Here is a 19,269-nt window from a genome sequence, read left to right on the forward strand (position 1 = left end):
ACTTCATGGGAAATATATGGGGAAACATTGGAAACAGTGTCAGACTCTGTTTTTTGGGGCTCCAAAATTACTGCAGATGGTGACTGCAGCCATGAAATTAAAAGATGCTGAGCGCCGAAGAATTGATGCTTTTGAACTGTGGTGTTGGAGAAGACTCTTGAGAGTCCCTTGGACTGCAAAGAGATCCAACCAGTCCATTCTAAAGGAGGTCAGTCCTGGGTGTTCATTGGAAGGAATGATGCTAAAGCTGAAACTCCAGTACTTTGGCCACCTCATGCGAAGAGTTAACTCATTGGAAAAGACTCTGATGCTGGGAGGGATTGAGGGCAGGAGGAGAAGGGGACGAGATGGCTTGATGGCATCACCGACCCGATGGATGTGAGTTTGAGTGAACTCCGGGAGTTGGTGATGGACAGAGAGGCCTGGCGTGCTGCAATTCATGGGGTCGCAAAGAGTCGGACACGACTGAGCGACTGAACTGAACTGAACTGAACTGAAGTTTTGACACTCTTGAGCCACCCCAAGTTCCGCTCTGGCACTTGTAGTTCGAGAAAACTTCCACAAGGCGGCAGCACTTCTCCACACCCAGCTAGGGTAGGTTGGGCAACCAGAGCCCTAGAGAAAGTGGTGTCCTGGGTGGTAGCTTTCTGTGGAATGTGCTGGAAGAAAGAGCCCAGGGCTCGTGTCTGGATACTCTTTCCTCCGTAGCGTCCCCTTCCCCAGAAATCCCAAGTCCCTCCCTAGCGGCGATGCTGATGATGCTGCCATCCATAGGCGGTGTGACTCCCGAGGACGGAAGGTGCAGGTGGGAACTTCAGCACCAGGAACCCTGGGGAACAGGTGATGACTTTTCAAAGCTCTTCCGGCACAGAAGTCCATCGTTCTGTGGGTGCACTCAACTTGCTTGAGATGTAGGAGAGCCCGCCCGGATCAGGGATCGGGTTCCCATCCACAGGGGACCGGGCACTCCAGGGCCAAGGAGGGCTTATTCGCTGGCGCCCCGTTCCGAGCTCTCAGATGCACCACACTTCAGCGGGGGACGCGGGGTGCGGGGGGAGCGGGGAGAGGGGCTTGGTCTCCAGGAATACCAGTCCCTAAGGCACGCGGCACCTGGCGTTTGTCTTTTTTTTTTTAACATTTAATTTTTTTTTTTTACTGCAGTATCATTCGTTTTGTTCCCCTCCTGGCTCAGTGGTAAAGAAGCCAGCTGCTAATGGAAGAGACGTAGGTTTGATCCCTGGGTCAGGAGGATCCCCTAGAGGTGGAAATGGCAACCCCCTCCAGTATTCAGCCTGGGAAATTCCATGGCCAGAGGACCTGGTGGGCTACAGTCTGTGGGTTCTCAAAAGATTTGGACACCACTTTGCAATAAAGAACAACAACATTTTAAAGTAGATAGAAAGCTTCAGGCAATATCAGGAACCAGCGTTAAATCTTTGGGGAAAAGAAAAAGTGGCGGCCCGAGGTGTCCATATTTTTGCATTTGCCTTTATTATTCTTCTGCTGTCCATTACTAAGCACTGTGCAGTGGAGTGTAAAACTCCCCAACGCCCTCCCTGAGGATTTGTTTCCCACCTTGTGTGTGTGTGTGAAAGCACTCCTAAAAACTTCTAAGACCTAGAGCTGGAGTCAGCTAACTTTTCTGAAGGACCAGATGGTCTGTGTTGCAAGTACTCAGGTCTCCATTATCCTGCAAAAGCAGCCCTAGAGGGTGTGTAAAAGAATGAGCATGACTCTGTTCCAGTAAGAGTTTACTTACAATAAATAAGTTAATAATAAAAAAAAGTTTGCTTACAAAAGTCAGCAGAAGGTCCTGAGAGTGTAGTGAGACCCTATCTAGGGAAAAGCGCAAATAATAGAACTTCCAGAAATACATGCCTATTTTTTTTTTTTTTTTTAATAAAAGTAGACTGACACTACATATGATTGGATGTATTTAAATATTTGTTGGTTACCATTATGTGCTAGCTTGTGTATAGTGGTGCACTCAGCAGTGAACGAGACTAACAGGCCCTCGGCTCCAATGGTGGGGTCCGTGTGAGACATACACGGAACATCATAAGTGCCCTGAGAGTCATGGGGGCCGTGATAGACAGAAATCAGCTTTCTAGCGTAACTCTTGCAACCAACCCCCTATTTATGGGCATTTAATTTCCTTAATTGTTTTCATTTCATTCATTGTAGTCTTCCCTGTCGTAAAGATTCGTAGGATTAAGTCTTTATGAAAAACTATCAGTTTTTACTTAGGCTAAAAATTTCTTACAGTGGAATGCCTGAGTCAAAAGGCATACAGTTTTGTTTTGTTTTGTTTTGATCTTTTGCTAAGCATTGTGTGTGTGCTCAGTCATGTCTGACTCTTTGCAACCACATGGACTGTAGCCCATCAGGCTCCTCTGTCCATGGGATTTTCCAGGCAAGAATACTGGAGTGGCTTGTCATTTGCTCCTCCAGGGATCGAACTCTCAACTCCTGCGAGACGACTCCTGCTTTGGCAGGCAGATTCTTTATCACTGAGCCACCTGGGAAACATCACCAAAGTACTTTCTAGAAAACTTATACCAACCTCCGCTTTCACTTTACCTTCCCCGACTTCCTTGCTGCCTTTATGCAGCCAGATTGAGTTTCATAAATTCTGACAGTAAAATGAAAGCACATAAATCTAACCCGTGAAACAGAATTAAAGAGACAGGGAATCATTCGTGGGAGAGGAGCCCTGTTTCAGATGTTTTGTCTCTAGGGTTTCCTGTGATCTGCTCCCTATATCACAGTTAGAAATAAATCTCAGAAGTTCTGTAGTGCTAGCCGACACCAGCTATTAACTGCCTTCACCATGTGCCAGAAGCCCTGGTAAGCCCTTCATGTGCCTGATCCGAATTAAGCCTCAGAAGGAAATGGAACGGAGGAGCTACAGACGGCCCAGTGGTGGTGGAGCTGGACCTCGGCTGGGTCTCTTTGAACTTGAGTGGGAATCTCAAGCTGGCAGTCCCACTGATTGCTTTCTTTGGCTCGCACAGTGTGGGCCAGCCCAGTGTTTAAAAATTTATTGACGTTGTTCCAAACATTTTAAAGCTGGAAAATGTCCCACAAAATCTATATTTAAAACTTGAGAAAAATTGCAAGACCCGGGCACAGTGGGGTCACCTTCCCCCGTGCTGACAACGGGTGGGTCCTGGGTGACTTCCACACAAGGAACATGCCTTCTGATCATGATATTATTGAGCTGAGTTTAGCGACCACTCAGAAATTCCTTCTCCTGCAGACCAATAGGAAGTCTGTGATTGGGACTCAGCAGGGAGCTGCGGGGAGAATGCTTGTCCTGTCTTTTCACCCCAGGCACTTCTTTTGTTTGCCTGCCTGTGATTGTTGCCCAGATGTTAGCTATGGGAGGAGACAGGATGGGGGAAGGGGGAGGCCACCGTGGGTCCAGCCCCCACGTGACCCAGCGTGGCCTCCAGAGAAGGGGCAGCTTTAAACACTTGCTTAGGGGAGGGTGTCTTCAGCTGTTGGGGGGACAGCCTGTAAAATGACTCTTGGTTTCTGGTGGTCTGCCTTCCTCTTCTAACCTCCATCCTTCTCATTCCTGATTTATACATCACCTCAATTCCTTTTCAGTATGCGCCACCACACACTTCCCGGCCACGTGGGTCTCCCTCGTCCATCTTACCTTAGACAATGAACCTGGGGACTTCCTTGGCGGTCTAGTGGGTATGAGTCCGAGCTTCCACTGCAGGGGGCGCAGATTCCATCCCTGGCTGGGGAACTAAGATCCCCCCGTGCCATGTGGTGCGGCCAAAAGAAGGTGGACTTGACCAGCACTTGCAGGTGGCGGGTCAGATGTCTCTTGCAAGGGCCACGCTCACAGCCTGGCTGTGTGCCCACCCATCCCCTCTTGAGCGCGGGTGCCCGTTGGCTTTTCTGCTGGGAATGGCTCCAGCACCTGTTTAGCTCCTGACTCTGTGGCTGGAGGGCGAACTGGGGCTCCGCCAGACCTTGTGGCTCTGGGAGCCAGAGTTTGGCTGTCTCAGGTATTCACTTTGTGTTTGATTTAGTTAGAGCCATGCGGTGCCACGAAGAAATCACTTTTTTAAAGTACATACCTGTGCTTTCCACACACCGGGCATTGTGCCAAGTAAGGAGGTCCAGGAAGGAAGGGACAGCGTGGGGGTGTGGAGGGGCCGCAGAGAGCAAGAACAAGGTCCCAGTGCGGCTTGTGCACCAGCAGGGAGCAGATTCAGAAACTCCTGGAGGCAGAAGGAACAGGGTCAAGGAGCCTTCTAGAAGGTGCTCCCACCAGAGCCTTCATGCCAGCAGAGAGCTCTGAAAAGCACCCAAAGTCACATCTTTTCATGTCCATCCATTCAAACCCCCCTTGCTCCACAAGCCCACCTGCCTGCGTCTGTCCTCAGCAGACACCCCCATCTCCATACATCTGGAACCACGCTGTCCAGTACAGAAGCCAGTAGCCACACATGGCTGCGGATAATCTGCAGTGTGGCCAGGCTCAACTGACATGTCGTGTAAACACAAATGCACACAGGATTCTAAGGCTTAGAGCATAAAAAGATAGAATGTAAAGGGCCGCATTAGTAAACTCAAATTGCTTTCAGGTTAAAATGACAGCTTTGGCTATACTGGGTTCAATATATGGTTCTGTTTTTTATGTGGTTCTTTTGACTTTACATATGGACAGCTCATTGGTGGCTCAAGGGATTGCTGTAGCTGAGCTGGCTGCATCTCCCTGACCTGGCTATATCAAGCGTGCTTCTTTAGGACTTTGCTGTATATTTGTTACTGATTGGCTATAGGTTACAGCCTGTGTGTGTGTGTATGCTCAGCTCTGTCCAACTCTTTGCTGCTCCATGGATTATAGCCCACCAAGCTCCTCTGTCTATAGGATTTTCCAGGCAAGAATACTAGCGTAAGTAGCCATTCCCTTCTCCAGGGGTCTTCCTAACCTAGGGATTGAGTCTTTTGCATCTCCTGCATTGACAGGTGGGTTCTTTACCACTGGCGCCACTTGGGAAGCCTGTATACACATATATGTATTTGTGTGTGCGTGGGTGTAAGAATAATATATATTCTCTGTCCCTCTAACTAGGTGGAAGGCAGGACTACTGTCTCATTCCTGTTTCCTCACTCTCTGCTCTGCCCAAGTGCCACTTTTGCTGTTAAAGACCCAGCATGTGTTTGGTCACGATTCTTTCATTCATTTGACAAATGTTTGTCAAATTCAGACTCTGTGCCAGGTTCCCCTGGGAACTTAATGAAGTTTAACTCAATACCTGGCATTGGTAAAAGAAGGTAGCAATTACTAGCTTTGTTTCTCAAGATAAGGGAATTGGGGTAAAATGTTTAAGTGACTTGCTCAAGGTTACCTACTAGGCAAGTGGCAGGAATCAGGATTCCAACAGGCTTTTTTGTCTGGTTCCAGATGGTGTTCAGCATGACTCCTTCACCTCATTCCAGCTGCACCCTAAATCCTGTCTTCTTGTTTGTATATACAGGCTTATTACACTGCTTTTTTTTATACTTTTATGTATATATTGATTTTATTCTTGGCTGTGCTGAGTCTTCATTTCTGTTCGGGCTTTTCTCTAGTTGTGGAAAGTAGGTGCTACCCTCTAATTGCAGAGCATGGGCTCTGGAGCTTGGGGCTTCAGTAGTTGTGGGGCAAGGGCTTAGGGCAACTCAGCTCCGTGGCATGTGGGATCTTCCTGGACCAGAGATCGAACCCACGTCCCCTGCGTTGGCAAGTGGATGCTTTACCACTGAGCCGCCAGGGAAGCCCTACAGTGCTTCTTAAGTAGGGTGACAATATACACCCTTATATTCTCCATTCTCAATTTTGATCCAGTCAGTTGTTCCATGTCTAGTTCTAACTATCGCTTCTTGACCTGCATACAGGTGTCTCAGGAGACAGGTAAGGTCATCTGGTATTCCCATCTTTTCAAGAGTTTTCCACAGTTTGTTATGATCCACATAGTCAAAGGCTTTAGCATGTCAATGACACAGAAGTTAGATGTTTTTGTGGAATTCCTTTGCTTTCTCTATGATCCAATGAATGCAGGCAATTTGATCTCTGGTTCCTCTGCCTTTCCTAAATCCAGCTGGTACATCTGGAAGTTCTCAGTTGATGTACCGCTAAAGCCTAGCTTGAAGGATTTTGAGCATAAATGTTGCTACATGTGAAATGAGTGCAACTGTGCGGTAGTTTGGACATTCTTTGCCATTGCCTTTCCTTGAAATTGGAATGAAAACTGACCTTTTCCAGTCCTGCGGCCACTGCTGAGTTGTCCAAATTTGCTGACATATTGAGCGCAGCACTTCAACAGCATCATCTTTTAGGACTTGAGATAGCTTAGCTGGAATTTCATCACCTCCACTAGCTTTGTTCGTAGTGATGCTTCCTAAGGCCCACTTGACTTCACACTCCAGGATGTCTGGCTCTAGGTGAGTGACCACACCATCGTGGTTATCTGGGTCAGGAATCTTCTGTGGATTCTTGCCACCTCTTCTTAATCTCTTCTTCTGCTTCTGTTGGATGGGGGTTATGAGGTGGTATCTTGCAGATGCATTCAGCAGCTTTTTTTTTTTCTTCCTGGAAGGTGATGATTACTTAAGAGTGAGAAGCTCTTTGGGACCACGTGATATAAAACATTCATAATGGTTCCTGTGTGAGTGCCCCTAGAAGCACAATAAGCTCATTTTTATTAGAACTATTGAGTTTCTCAAAACAAATGGGTTAGAGCGTGACCTTGTTGTCATCACCGGACTTCTGATGCAGAGCCTGACCTTTTCTGTGTAGTCCATGTCCATCATTGGTGTCTGTCTGGTTGTCTAGTTTAAATTGAGTGGTTTTGTGGTATTGAGTTGTGATGGGAATGTTAGAGTTAAATACATGGTATTTTATTAATGTAGTGGCATTTATAGATCTTGAGAGGCCTTGGGGTGATAAAAATCTGAGTTATACATGGCATTAAGCAGAGTTATATAAAGCCTGTTGAATATTAATTTTGTAATGATTCATCTTACAGTTTTATGAGACTAGATATAAAAAGATACAGTGAATAATTGAGCCCATGATCTATAAAATGAAGTCTAGGGAAGAAGGAATAATTGGAAGGGAAAAGAGCAGAGCTTTTCCCGTCTTTGCTGACATCAAGTTAATTCAGTCTGAGCTCCTTTCTTCAAATTCCAGTCCCCTAGTTTCTTAGAGCATTAGATGAGTGTACAGTGCAAAATACAAAGCAAATAAAATGTGAATATTTTTTACCATATCACTGCCTTCATTATTTTTAGTTTAGCCTCTAAATATATTTGATCTTCATAATCTGAATATTTCATGACTCTTTTAGTAAATATTTTTCCAAGTTCTATTTTTCAAAAATTGTTTCTAAAATAAAGCAAATTCTTACACATGTGAAATTTATATCTCTTACCTTGAAAATTGCCCTTTGCAGAAGTCGTATAGCTGGGCAATAAGCATGTTAAGAAATGTTCAATATTGTTAGCCCCAAGGAAACCCATATTCAAACCATAATGAAATACCACCTCATACCTATTAAAATGGACAAAATTAAAAGGCTGACAATACCAAGTGTTGGTAAGGACATGAAGCAACTGGAACTCTCATATCCTGCTGGGCGGAATGTAAAATGGGAAAGCTACATTGGACCACGGTTTTCATTTTGTGTAAAATTAATATACCCTATCATAGGATCTAGCCATTCTACTCCAAAGTATTTACAGAGAAAAAAAGGATATGACGTGTGTGTGTGTGTGTGTGTGTGCACGCATGCACACTTTCAGTCATTCAGATGTATCTGACTCTTTGCGACCCCATGGACTATAACCCTTCAGGCTCCTCTGTCCTTGGAATTTTCCAGGCAAGACTACTGGCGCGGATTGCCATTTCCTACTCCAGGGAATCTTCCTGATCCAGGGATCAAACCTGAGTCTTGCGTACCTGCGTTGGCAGGTGGATTCTTCACTACTGTGCCACCTGGAAACGTGTGTGTGTGTGTGTGTGTGTATTTGTATACATACTAACATGTGTAACAACATGGTTGTGTCTCAGAAATATGCTGAGTGTAAGGAGCCACATGCAAAAAGAATTCAGACTGTCTGATTTAATTTGTATGAAGTTGTAGAAAAATACGCATCACTATATAGTGACAGGAAGGACATCGGTGGCTTCCTGGGGCAGAGATCGGAGATAAAGGGGAGAATGGAGGATGGAGGGATGTGGAGGAACTTTTCAGAGGATAAGACATGCTATATCTTGATTGAGGTGGTAGGTATAAGAGTGTGTTTATATGTCAAAAATCAACAAACTGAGCCCTTAAAATAGGAGTGTATTTTATTGTATATAAATTGTACCTCAAAAAGGTTGCTTTTGAAAATGACTGTTGCATTTTCTCTCTTATTGGTTCATTAGCATCTCTAGATGATCTAAGATCTTGATTCTAAATCAAGTTTCCGTATTTACTCATGATGGGATCGCAAATCTCATACTCACATATATAAAACAGGTATAATTAGTACATCTGGCCAAGCTTTTGGAACTGTCCTGAGAAACAAAAGAGATGATGAACGTGTAAAACTGATTTCTGAATCATGATACTATGCAGAAAATCAGCCATCAGTCTCACTCTGTAGTTCACTCTGCAAATTAGAGTGAAATTACCTTGAGAGGAGGCCCATCTAACATTTCAGATAGTTGATCCTCTTATCTGGGCCCCAAATGAGCTTTCCTCATACTGAATGTCTGGCTAGAGCACAGAGAACCTCCTAGCAAGCTTCCTCAGCCCTTCAAAAATATCCGTCTGCCTCAGCCCATGTGCCATACCCATCAACGCACTCAGACTCGGAGCCCTGACTTCGACAGTGACAGCCTACGCAATTGTTCCCCTAAGTCAAGACACGCTGTACAAGTCATCTTCACTTGTCAGCAAGGTCTTAAGTTTAATTTAACATCTTTGAAGAATCTTCTGTTTCAAGAGCAATGAACTCTGTGTTGGAGGCTAACCTAGCTGTGGGATGACAGTGAAGATACTCAGAGAGAGAGATGTCTCTTCGGAAAATTAACAACTTGTCTTCTAAGCAAGGCATTGACTTTGAAGGGACAGAGAGGATTGAAAAGTTGGGTCCTGATTTAATCTGAAGCATTCATTTGATTAAAAGTCAGTCTGTGTCTACTGTGTGCTTTGTTTTAGGCTCTGGGCCTTTTCTTGCTGGGGATGTGTCTTTAGGATCCTATGGGACATTATCAGGGTTGGAAAGAATCACACAAATGCAGATTGATAGTAGTTAGGATACAGTGGTCAGGGAAGGCCATTGTGTTGGGTTGGAATGATGAAATGGGCCAGCTATGGGACAACCTGGAGAAACAGAAATCTAAGTAAGCGGTGGGGACAGCAGATGAGAACGGCTTGGCAAAGGTAGGCAGGAAAAGGAGGCCAGGGTGAGAAATACTGACGGTGAGAGAGGATTGTCGTGTGGCCACTATGAGAAGAAGGGAGTGACCCGGGGCCAGGGGTACAGTTAGAAGCATGGCTGTGGAAGTAGTCTAAGGGAGAGATGCTGGGGCTTGGCTGAGGAATGGCATTGGGGAAAAGGAGAGAAGAACAGATGGATGGGATGTGTTTTAGAGGTAGTGCTGCAAGGATTTGATGAATGGGAAGTGGGGTGATGAAGAGAAAGGATGCATAGTTTTATGGTCGGAGCAACCAGGAAGTGATGGGGGTCTTACTTGGGAGACCACCTGGAGCGATTAGTTAGGGTGTCTGCATCCTTTGTCTGCCTCCAGAGCAGTGACTGAGTTGCTCTGAGGGCTGAAACAGCAAAAGTATTTGTAAATATCCTGGAATGGGGACTCTGTTTGTAAAGACTGTATGATCTCCTTTTTGTGATTCAGACGTGCTAATAAGTGGGTGCTGGAAATGTCATGATCTTCTAATCACAGCCTTCTTTTGCTAAAGCCATTTTCAGCAGACGCCAGTTCGGAGCAAGATCCAAACCCTCTCTGGCTTCTGTTGTTTGCTGCTGGCTTTACTGTTGGCATGCCACTGTTCACAGCATGCCGACTGCGGGTGGGAGGGGGGCTCTGAGGAATTTACTTTTGCTCTGGGAGACTTTGGGGGAGGTTGCTTGTTTTTGTTAATTATGGCTTGTGAATTACTTTGTCAGAAATTTTGAAACCCAGAAGTCTAAAAAAATTACAAGGCATTGTTAAATATTTAAGTCCTGCTAATTTCTCTATGTGGTATGAGATTTTGGCTGAGATTGGATCTTTGGGCTGTTTAGTTTCATCCTTATCATCTTGTGTAGAGTCACAGGGGCTTCCTTGGTGGCTCAGTGGTAAAGAATCTGCCTGCCAACGCAGGAGATGTGGGCTCCGTCCCTGAGTTGGGAAGATCCTCTGAAGGAGGAAATGGCAACCCACTCCAGGATTCTTGCCTGGGAAATCCCATGGAACAGAGCAGCCTGCCAGGCTACAGTCCATGGGGTCGTAAAAGAGGCAAACAAGACTTAGTGACTAAACAACAGCATGGAGTCACAGATCCAATTTTGCCTATTAAATAAAATTTTACATTTGTTTCATACAGCCTGTTGGATAAGCATGTGTTGGGACATTGTTTTATATTCGTGGAGAGTCACATAGTAAGTTTAGTACGGGAATACAAGCATCTTAGCTTGTGAAAATGTCTGAGTAACAATGAGAAATGTTATGTTTTAAAATGAATTATTCTTTTCTGTTATGAAAATAGTATAAGCTCATCCTAAAAAAAAATTTGGAAGGTGTACAATAAAACTTGGCCATAGCCCAATCACAAAGAACTCCATACGAAGTTGAAGCTTCTCATGAACTGGAAGGCCTGGAAGGGGCTTGTTCTTTGATTCGCACCGATGTCTCACTTTGCATGTGAAGAAAGTATCTGAATGGAAAGGTCAGACCCTTGAGAATGGGCTGTCCTGTATAATTCAGGCTCTCGGCAGCATTCCTTTACAGAAGCTGCAAGCCAGCATGGCTAAGCACAAGCCACAGAGCACCGGGGTTAGAATTAGAGAAACAGATTGTATATGGAGTCAGGTTTGTTCTCTGCTTCTGTTGGAAAAGGTGGATTCATCCTAGGGTGGCGATAAGGGGAAAAGGGGCAAAGATGCTTGTGAAGGAATTGCACCAACTTCCTGTTGTCCCCTTCCACCTCACACCTGCTTCCAAATCTAAGAGGAATTGAGGGTCGTACAGGCCGGGCTCGGGGTGCATTGGGGTTCATGGCACGACAGTGGAGTCTTACTGACCCACGTGGCAGAATGATGAATGAATACCACGTCCACTGCCTCCGCCCTCCTGGTCCTATCTTCACTCCTGCTGCATGTGAAACAGTGGGAGCCCACAGTTGACGAGGGAGAGCGGTGCTTCCTGACTCAGGGAGAGCTTCTGGGGATAAGCTGTTTTCTTTTATAGGGAGAATGACAAATCCATATAAATGAGTGTATCTTATGGTGCAGTACCCACACCACACCCCCCCACACACACACACGACATTTCATCAGTATTCATGCCACACACTTCATTCCCTCCACAACTGACATCTGTTAAAAACGAGATTCAGGAGTGCCATCCTGGTTTCAGCATTTCTGAGACACGCATTCTGAGGTGGTATTTTATTGAGTTCCCCCCTGCTCTGACAGCCCTGATTTTACAACTGACTGTAGGTAACTTTTAGTGCTCAGCATCTCCTACAAAGACAGAAGCCTAACACTCTGTATTCAATGGAAGGCAGGACGTGAGAAGCCACATCCGTTTCAAATCTTTAAAGAGGGTGGCCTCTTTTCCTCTGTATTTTGAGATAGCTCTATTCTAAATCTCCTAATTAAGTGAATTTCTAAAACTGTGATTCAACTGTAGCCAACCAAAGGAAAATTGGAAATACATTAGAAGTGTCCCTGGTGTGAGATTTCTAGTTCTCTCTTCCGTGCCCACAGACATCAAGGAGCTGCTCTGTTCTGTGTTCCAGGCTTTGATGGGAAATCCAGAAGAAAGAATGTGTGAGGGAAGAAGATGACATCTGTGCCTGGCCAACAAAATCCAAAGATTATTCCAGTGAAAACAAAAGGAAGGCGAGACTGAACTTTCTAGTTCAAGGTAGGTAGACATCTCAGTAAAGGCTGAACTCTGGTGTGTTTTACAGGAAAGTGGGTTTATGAATATTTGTGAGTGTATGTTGACTCGTCAGGTGGGGCTAGGATATGATACATGGTATGATCTACTGTCAAAACCTCTGAGTTACGAACAATGGGGAAGAAAATCAGTAAATACAGTTAGTCCTCTCCTCTGACGTAAAAGCTAAGTACCCAAAAGTTAAATAATAGATTACATTTTTACAAAGGGATTCTCGCCTCAGAAAGAAAAACAAGCAAAAAGTAACAGTGTTCTAACTCTACTGTGCCATAGATACATTTCCTACAACATATTTCTAATATTTCATTTGCACGCTTGTAAAATTTTCTTTTTATTTGCAGTTGACTATTTGACCAATTTAAGTCCAGTGTACAATTGTCAACAGCACTAATGATTGTTTTTATGCATGCAATGATTTTCTTCCTTCGCTTACTGGTAGTGAAGATGTGCTTTGTATCTTTTATGTCAATACTTTGGTTTATTTTTTTTCTATTTTTCACTGCTTTTTGGAATACAATGAGGAGGAAAATGAAATATTTCAATGGTTGCCCCAGCCTTGCTGTAGTGATGACAGTGTGATAGAGATCAATTGTGGGTGTATAAGTAGCATTTCTGTGTTTCTCAGGATTTTTCTTCATTAGCCAATCTCAATAATTCATATTTGATAGGCATATTTGAAGGGTAATTCAGATTTGAAGGATATTGATGTATAATGTGCAAAAAGTGTGAATTATGCACAAGTAGATTGTGCAACAGTTAAAGACACTTTTCCCCGATCTTCTCAAAATGCTGCCTCTAGTGAAATTAACGAGAGGATTGTAATTTCTGCGTGCTGGCCCCTGGCAGCAAGGACTACCCTGCAGCCATCCAGGACACGGACTCTGCCTCTCACCACCTGTGTGACTGCGGTGAAAATGATGTGTCTTCCTTTGCCTTGGTTTCCACAACTAGAAGAGGATGGGTAGATGAAATGAGCTAAAAGAAACGAGGCACTTGGACAAAGGCCGAGCGTATAAAGAGTGCTCAGTAATTATTGGCTGATTTATTTTCATCGAATGAAGTATACTTCGAAAATAGACATTTTCAGTTGTTTGTTTTTTGGGAAGTAGAGATGTGGGAAAGCCCAAAAGACATCAGGGAAGCGGAGGGTGATATGTCTAACCCTGGGCTTATCTGTAGTGTCCGAGAGGCTGTCACAGGGACTGCCGGGCACCAGGCTGAGATGCAGGACAGTTACAGGGGTGCTCGATGCATTTCTCAGATTCTTACTGATTTCAGTACCTTGAGAAGTGTTGGAGAATATAGACCTAAATGATGTCGGAGCTTCTGAAATCACAAATGGGATCAGCTCCACCCTTGGCTGTAATCTGTAAAACTTGGTGTGACTTGACCTGCCCTGACTGTCCTCCCAGCCAGACCCCGGTAGTGCCTTGTGCTCACTCTTACCTCCTTCCTGACCCTCTAATCACACCAGCTCTTTGCACTTGGAGCCTCTGCCCACACTCCCGAGTGCAGCCTGGGTCCTCTCTCCTGGCCCCCAATTCCCGGACTTTTCCTTTAATCTCAAACTGGGCTTTCTCTGGCTTCTCTACTCAACAGGGCCTCTTTGTGAGTTTATTTCCAAAAATATCATCCTCACTGACAGTCTCATCAACGCTGAATGTAGGAGCTTTTCTGTCCACAGCCTTGCAACAAGGTGTGTTCAAGTATGATTTCATCCTCGCTGGTCTGACAGGTGATGAGCCTGTTTATTTAAAGTCGGTGTGAGGGAGGCTGTGAAGGTGTTCAGTGAGGACGGAGGTTGATCACTCATATACTCATCTTCAGAGCCTCTTTCCTTTTGTTTTTTTTAACATATCATTGTATATAAACTACTCTTCAATTAAAAAAAAAGAACCTGTTTCCACTCATGATTATTGGGAGTTCTTTTCTTTATTTAGCTCTTCAGGTATTTTTCACCTGCGTTTTCTTACTAGAAAGTAAAAAAGCACATAAGTTCTGTGAAGCCCAAGATGGTGTTTGCCTTTTCACAGTGGTATTCTGAGATTCTGGTCCAGCAACTGCAGTATATGAAGTGTTCAATAAAACATCTTGGGAATGAAAGAATGAATGAGCTAGACAGCCCCCCCTGCCCTCAGGAGCACAGGTCTCTTAAATGAAATGCTCTACCGTGTTAGAGGTTCAGAAATGGCGTGAGGAAAAAAGTCAATAGGTCTCACAAAAAATTAGACTCATGTAGGCAGGACTGATATTCTAAGTATTAACAAGCAGTCAGCACAAATAAGAATCAAGTTGAACAGGCATGGGCCGTGATGTTGACTTTTCAGTTGCTGGATTGTGGGGAGGTGGAGAGGAATTCAAAGGTGACGCTCGGGACAGTGATCTGTTGCCAGCCACTATGGAGGAAATCGCAGTACTTTAGTGTCAAGCACAGCTGCATGTGTGTATCTCTACTAAATTTCAGCACCCCTGATTATAGACATTTGATTCCTCTTGTATGAAACATCGAGACTAGGGAAATTTATAGAGACAAGAAGTAGATTAGTCATTACCTGGAGCTGGGATGGCTTCCCAGGTGGCTCTGAGGTAAAGAATCCACCTGCCAACGCTGGAGACACAGGTTTGATCCCTGGGTCGGGAAGATCCCCTGGAGAGGGAACTGGCTACCCTCTCCAGTTTTATTGCCTGAAGAATCCCATGGACAGAGGAGCCTTGCGGAGAGTCAGACATGACTGTGCAACTGAGCACACACTCATGGAGCTGGGATAAGGGAAGATGAGAGTTGATGATTAATGGATAGTCTTTGGAGTGATGAAAAAGCTTTGGAAATAATGGTCTTGTTTGTTGTACAACAGTGTAATGCAATGAATACCGCTGCTGCTGCTAAGTCCCGTCAGTCGTGTCCGACTCTGTATGATCCCACAGACGGCAGCCCATCAGGTTCCTCCATCCCCGGGATTCTCCAGGCAAGAACACTGGAGCAGGTTGCCATTTCCTTCTCCAATTAATACTGCTAAAACAGTTAAAAATGACTGAGGGAATTCCCTCGGTGGTCCAGTTGTTAGGACTCTATGCTTCCACTGCAGGTAGCATGGGTTCAATCCCTGGTCAGGGAACTAAGGTCTCGCATACCATGCAGCGTGACCAAAAAAGTTAAAAAGAAAAATAATCTGCATGTTCTGATGATTCTAAAACAATGCTATTAAAAAATGATTGAAGTGTCAGTTTTACATCATATATATTTTACCACAGTTTTTAAAAACTTAAAAAAAGAAAAGGTAATGAATAGTCAAAATAAAAGCAGGAAATACATGCATGCATGCCCATATACACTGTATAGTCTGGGAAGATGCATTTAGATTGTTGAAGGTGGTTGTATCTAACAGATGGAATTAGAGGAAGAGCGTAAGAAAGTTTCGTCACATATACTTGGGTATTTTCGGCATTTTTCACAGTGAGCATATATTTAATCATTTTTTTAATTGAAGATTTTTTTTTAACAAGTTGACCTGTGGTAAAATCTTGGAGTTGGTATGATATTCTAGCATGTACGACCAAAATAATCCCGAAGGTGGGTTTGCGGTCGAACTTGCCACATCTAACATCCGTGCTGCAATGTTTAACCTAGAGTGAGAATCTAATTATAGTTTGAAACACTAAATGGTTTTCCTTTTCCAGATTAAATTACATCTTGCAGAAAAACAGCCTCTCACTATAGAAAGAATTTGGTGTTCTGACTCCCTCAGTAAAGACAGAGTCTTCTATCTAGTAATTTACTATAAAGAAGATGCTTCTGTGTGTAGTTTTACATCCCTTCTTTTGGTATTTAAGGCATTTTAGCTATAAAAAAAATGAGCCTCAATCTCAGAACTAAAAATTGTTATGCATAATAAGATTTTTTTTAAACCCTAATAGATTGTTGCAGAAAATACCACTTTAATGGGTCACCCATTACATAAAAAGTTTAAAGCCTCTAATGAGATCATACATTTATGTAGGTTAAGGGAAAACATGAAAGAATGTACTCACTGGAGTACTCGGTTTGGTAACCTCAAGGAGATTATCTGATGGATGGCACCAGATGAAAGATTATTTACTTTTCTTTGTATCCTTATATCAGTTCAGTTCAGCCGCTCAGTCGTGTCCAACTCTTTGTGACCCCATGAATCGCAGCATGCCAGGCCTCCCTGTCCATCACCAACACCCGGAGTTCACTCAGACTCACGTCCATCGAGTCAGTGATGCCATCCAGCCATCTCATCCTCTGTCGTCCCCTTCTCCTCTTGCCCCCAATCCCTCCCAGCATCAGAGTCTTTTCTAAAGAGTCAACTCCTCACATGAGGTGGCCAAAGTACTGGAGTTTCAGCTTTAGCATCATTCCTTCCAAAGAACACCCTGGGCTGACCTCCTTTAGAATGGACTGGTTGGATCTCCTTGCAGTCCAAGGGACTCTCAAGAGTCTTCTCCAACACCACGGTTCAAAAGCATCAATTCTTCGGCGCTCAGCTTTCTTCACAGTCCAACTCTCACATCCATACATGACCACAGGAAAAACCATAGCCTTGACTAGATGAACCTTTGTTGGCAAAGTAATGTCTCTGCTTTTCAATATGCTATCTAGGGTCCTAACTTTCCTTCCAGGGAGTAAGCGTCTTTTAATTTCATGGCTGCAGTCACCATCTGTAGTGATTTTGGAGCCCAGAAAAATAAAGTCTGACCCTGTTTCCACTTTTCCCCCATCTATTTCCTGTGAAGTGATGGGACCAGATGCCATGATCTTCATTTTCTGAATGTTGAGCTTTAAGCCAACTTTTTCACTCTCCTCTTTCACTCTCATCAAGAGGCTTTTTAGTTCCTCTTCACTTTCTGCCATAAGGGTGGTGTCATCTGCATATCTGAGGTTATTGATATTTCTCCCGGCAATCTTGATTCCAGCTTGTGCTTCTTCCAGCCCACCATTTCTCATTATGTACTCTGCATAGAAGTTAAATAAGCAGGGTGACAGTATACAGCCTTGACATACTCCTTTTCCTATTTGGAATCAGTCTGTTGTTCCATGTCCAGTTCTGCATATAGGTTTCTGAAGAGGCAGGTCAGGTGGTCTGGTATTCCCATCTCTTTCAGAATTTTCCACAGTTTATCCCTGTATATTATTGAGTTATTGTAATTAGGCCTTTTCTTAATTGCTTTATTAAGGTACAGCTGACCTAAAAGAAACTGCACATACTTAAAGTGTAAAATTTGAGAAAAAAAAATTTTTGTGAATATATGAGGAGATGGATGTTGACTAAGCTCATTTGGTGATTATTTCCCAATATATGTATGTCAGGTCATCAGGCGGCACACCTTAAACTTACTCAGAGCTGGATTTCAGTTACATCTCAGTAAAACCAAAGAGTGAGAGAGAGAGAGGTGGTAGAATGATTAAATGGATAAATTATTTTCAAATATAATTAAGACAGAGGATCCTCAGAGAACTATAAATATCTTGCTTTATATTGGGTGTTCAGCACCATTTAGGCAGTAAAAGAAAGCAGCAGCAGCTCAAAGCCCCACAAAATAAAAAGATTACGTGTACAATTTGATGTTCTGACCTACATATATACCCACAAAACCATCACCATAATCAAGATAGTGAAAACTTGAAAAAATTGAAGTGTTAGTTACTCAGTTGTGTCCGACTCTTTGTGACCCCATGGACTGCAGCCCACCAGGCTCCTCTGTCTGTGGAATTCTCCAGGCAAAAATACTGGAGTGCGTTGCCATTTTCTTCTCCAAGGAATCTTCCTCTCCCAGGGATCAAACCTGGGTCCCACATTGCAAGCAGACTCTTTACCAACTGAGCCATAGGGAAGCTTAGTAAAAACTTAACTTCGTTCCAAAATGTTTCTCATGTCCTTTGGTAATCCCAGCCCCTGTCTTGCCCCAGGCAACCGCTGATCTTGTTTCTATCTCTCTCCAGTAGTTTGCTTTTCATATAAATGAAATCATATGGTACATAATCTTTTTCTTTAGCATCTTTCACTCAGCATAATTAAAGATTCATCCATGCTATAATGTGTATGGATATTTCATTCCTTTTTATCGTTGAGCTGTATTCCGTTGTATGCATAAAGTCCTATTGTTTGTTTATTCACCATTAGTAGACATTTGAATTGTTTCCAGATTTTCAGTACTAAGAATTTCAGTACGTGAACATTCATGTACAAGTCTCCATATGGATGTACATTTCCCTTGGGTAAATAGCTAAGGGTGGAATGCCTGGATCATATAATAAGTGTGTGTTTAACTTGTTAACAAATTTTCCAAAGTGGCTGTACCATTTTACATCCCTACTTGCACCGAGTGAGAGGCCCAGTTCCTCCACATCCTTGTCAGTATTTGGTATGGTCAATCCTCTATTTTATCCATTCTAATGTTAACCTATGTAGTAGTAACTCATTGTAGTTTCAACTTGCATTTCCTTAATGACAAATGATGTTGAATATCTTTTCATTACTTGTCAGCTGTTACTTGTCAGCTGTGTATCTTCTCAGTGATTGTCTTGTTCAATATTTTGTGCGTTTTTTTTTCCTTGGGTCATTTGTTTTCCTAATGAGTTTTCAGAGTTCTTTTTGTATATTCTGGATACAAATCGTTTATCAGATATATGCTTTGCAAAGATTTGCTCCCAGTCTTGAACTTGTTTTTTCTTTTTCTCAACAGTGTGTTTTGAAGAGAAGACATTTTCAATGTGTTTTTTTTTTTAATTGTAATTTGAATTATTACAGTAAGGGACATTTAAAGATATTTGTCCATCTTAGGAATTTTTACATTTATATACCTACCCCATGTTATATCAAGCATATTAAAATGCACATGTATCCCACGTTAAAAGGAATTTCTTACTCTATACATGTTTAACCATCCTAGAATTTTGCTTTTGAAATTATTTTTTTCAAAAACCTCATTTGTTATTTATTACTTTTCAGGACTCATCATGCAGTCCTGATGATTCATGCCATGTAAAATATCAAACCTAAAACTTATTTTTAAAAACAATGTAATTTATGAATACTACAGTTTATCAACTTATGAAGCGG

At 43.2% G+C, this 19,269-nt stretch overlaps 1 protein-coding gene across 1 annotated transcript in view; it reads left to right on the forward strand.

The window, feature by feature from the left end:
- The window catches only part of FRMD4B (FERM domain containing 4B), a 358,795-nt gene that overhangs the window by 91,688 nt on the left and 247,838 nt on the right, over positions 1-19,269 (forward strand). Inside the window, exon 2 of the mRNA XM_070360591.1 lies at positions 12,024-12,151. The gene's annotated coding sequence lies outside the window, so the exon portion shown is untranslated. The remainder of the gene's footprint in view (positions 1-12,023; positions 12,152-19,269) is intronic.

This window comes from Bos mutus, chromosome 22 (genome assembly GCF_027580195.1).
Source record: "Bos mutus isolate GX-2022 chromosome 22, NWIPB_WYAK_1.1, whole genome shotgun sequence".
NCBI classification, from domain to species: domain Eukaryota; kingdom Metazoa; phylum Chordata; class Mammalia; order Artiodactyla; family Bovidae; genus Bos; species Bos mutus.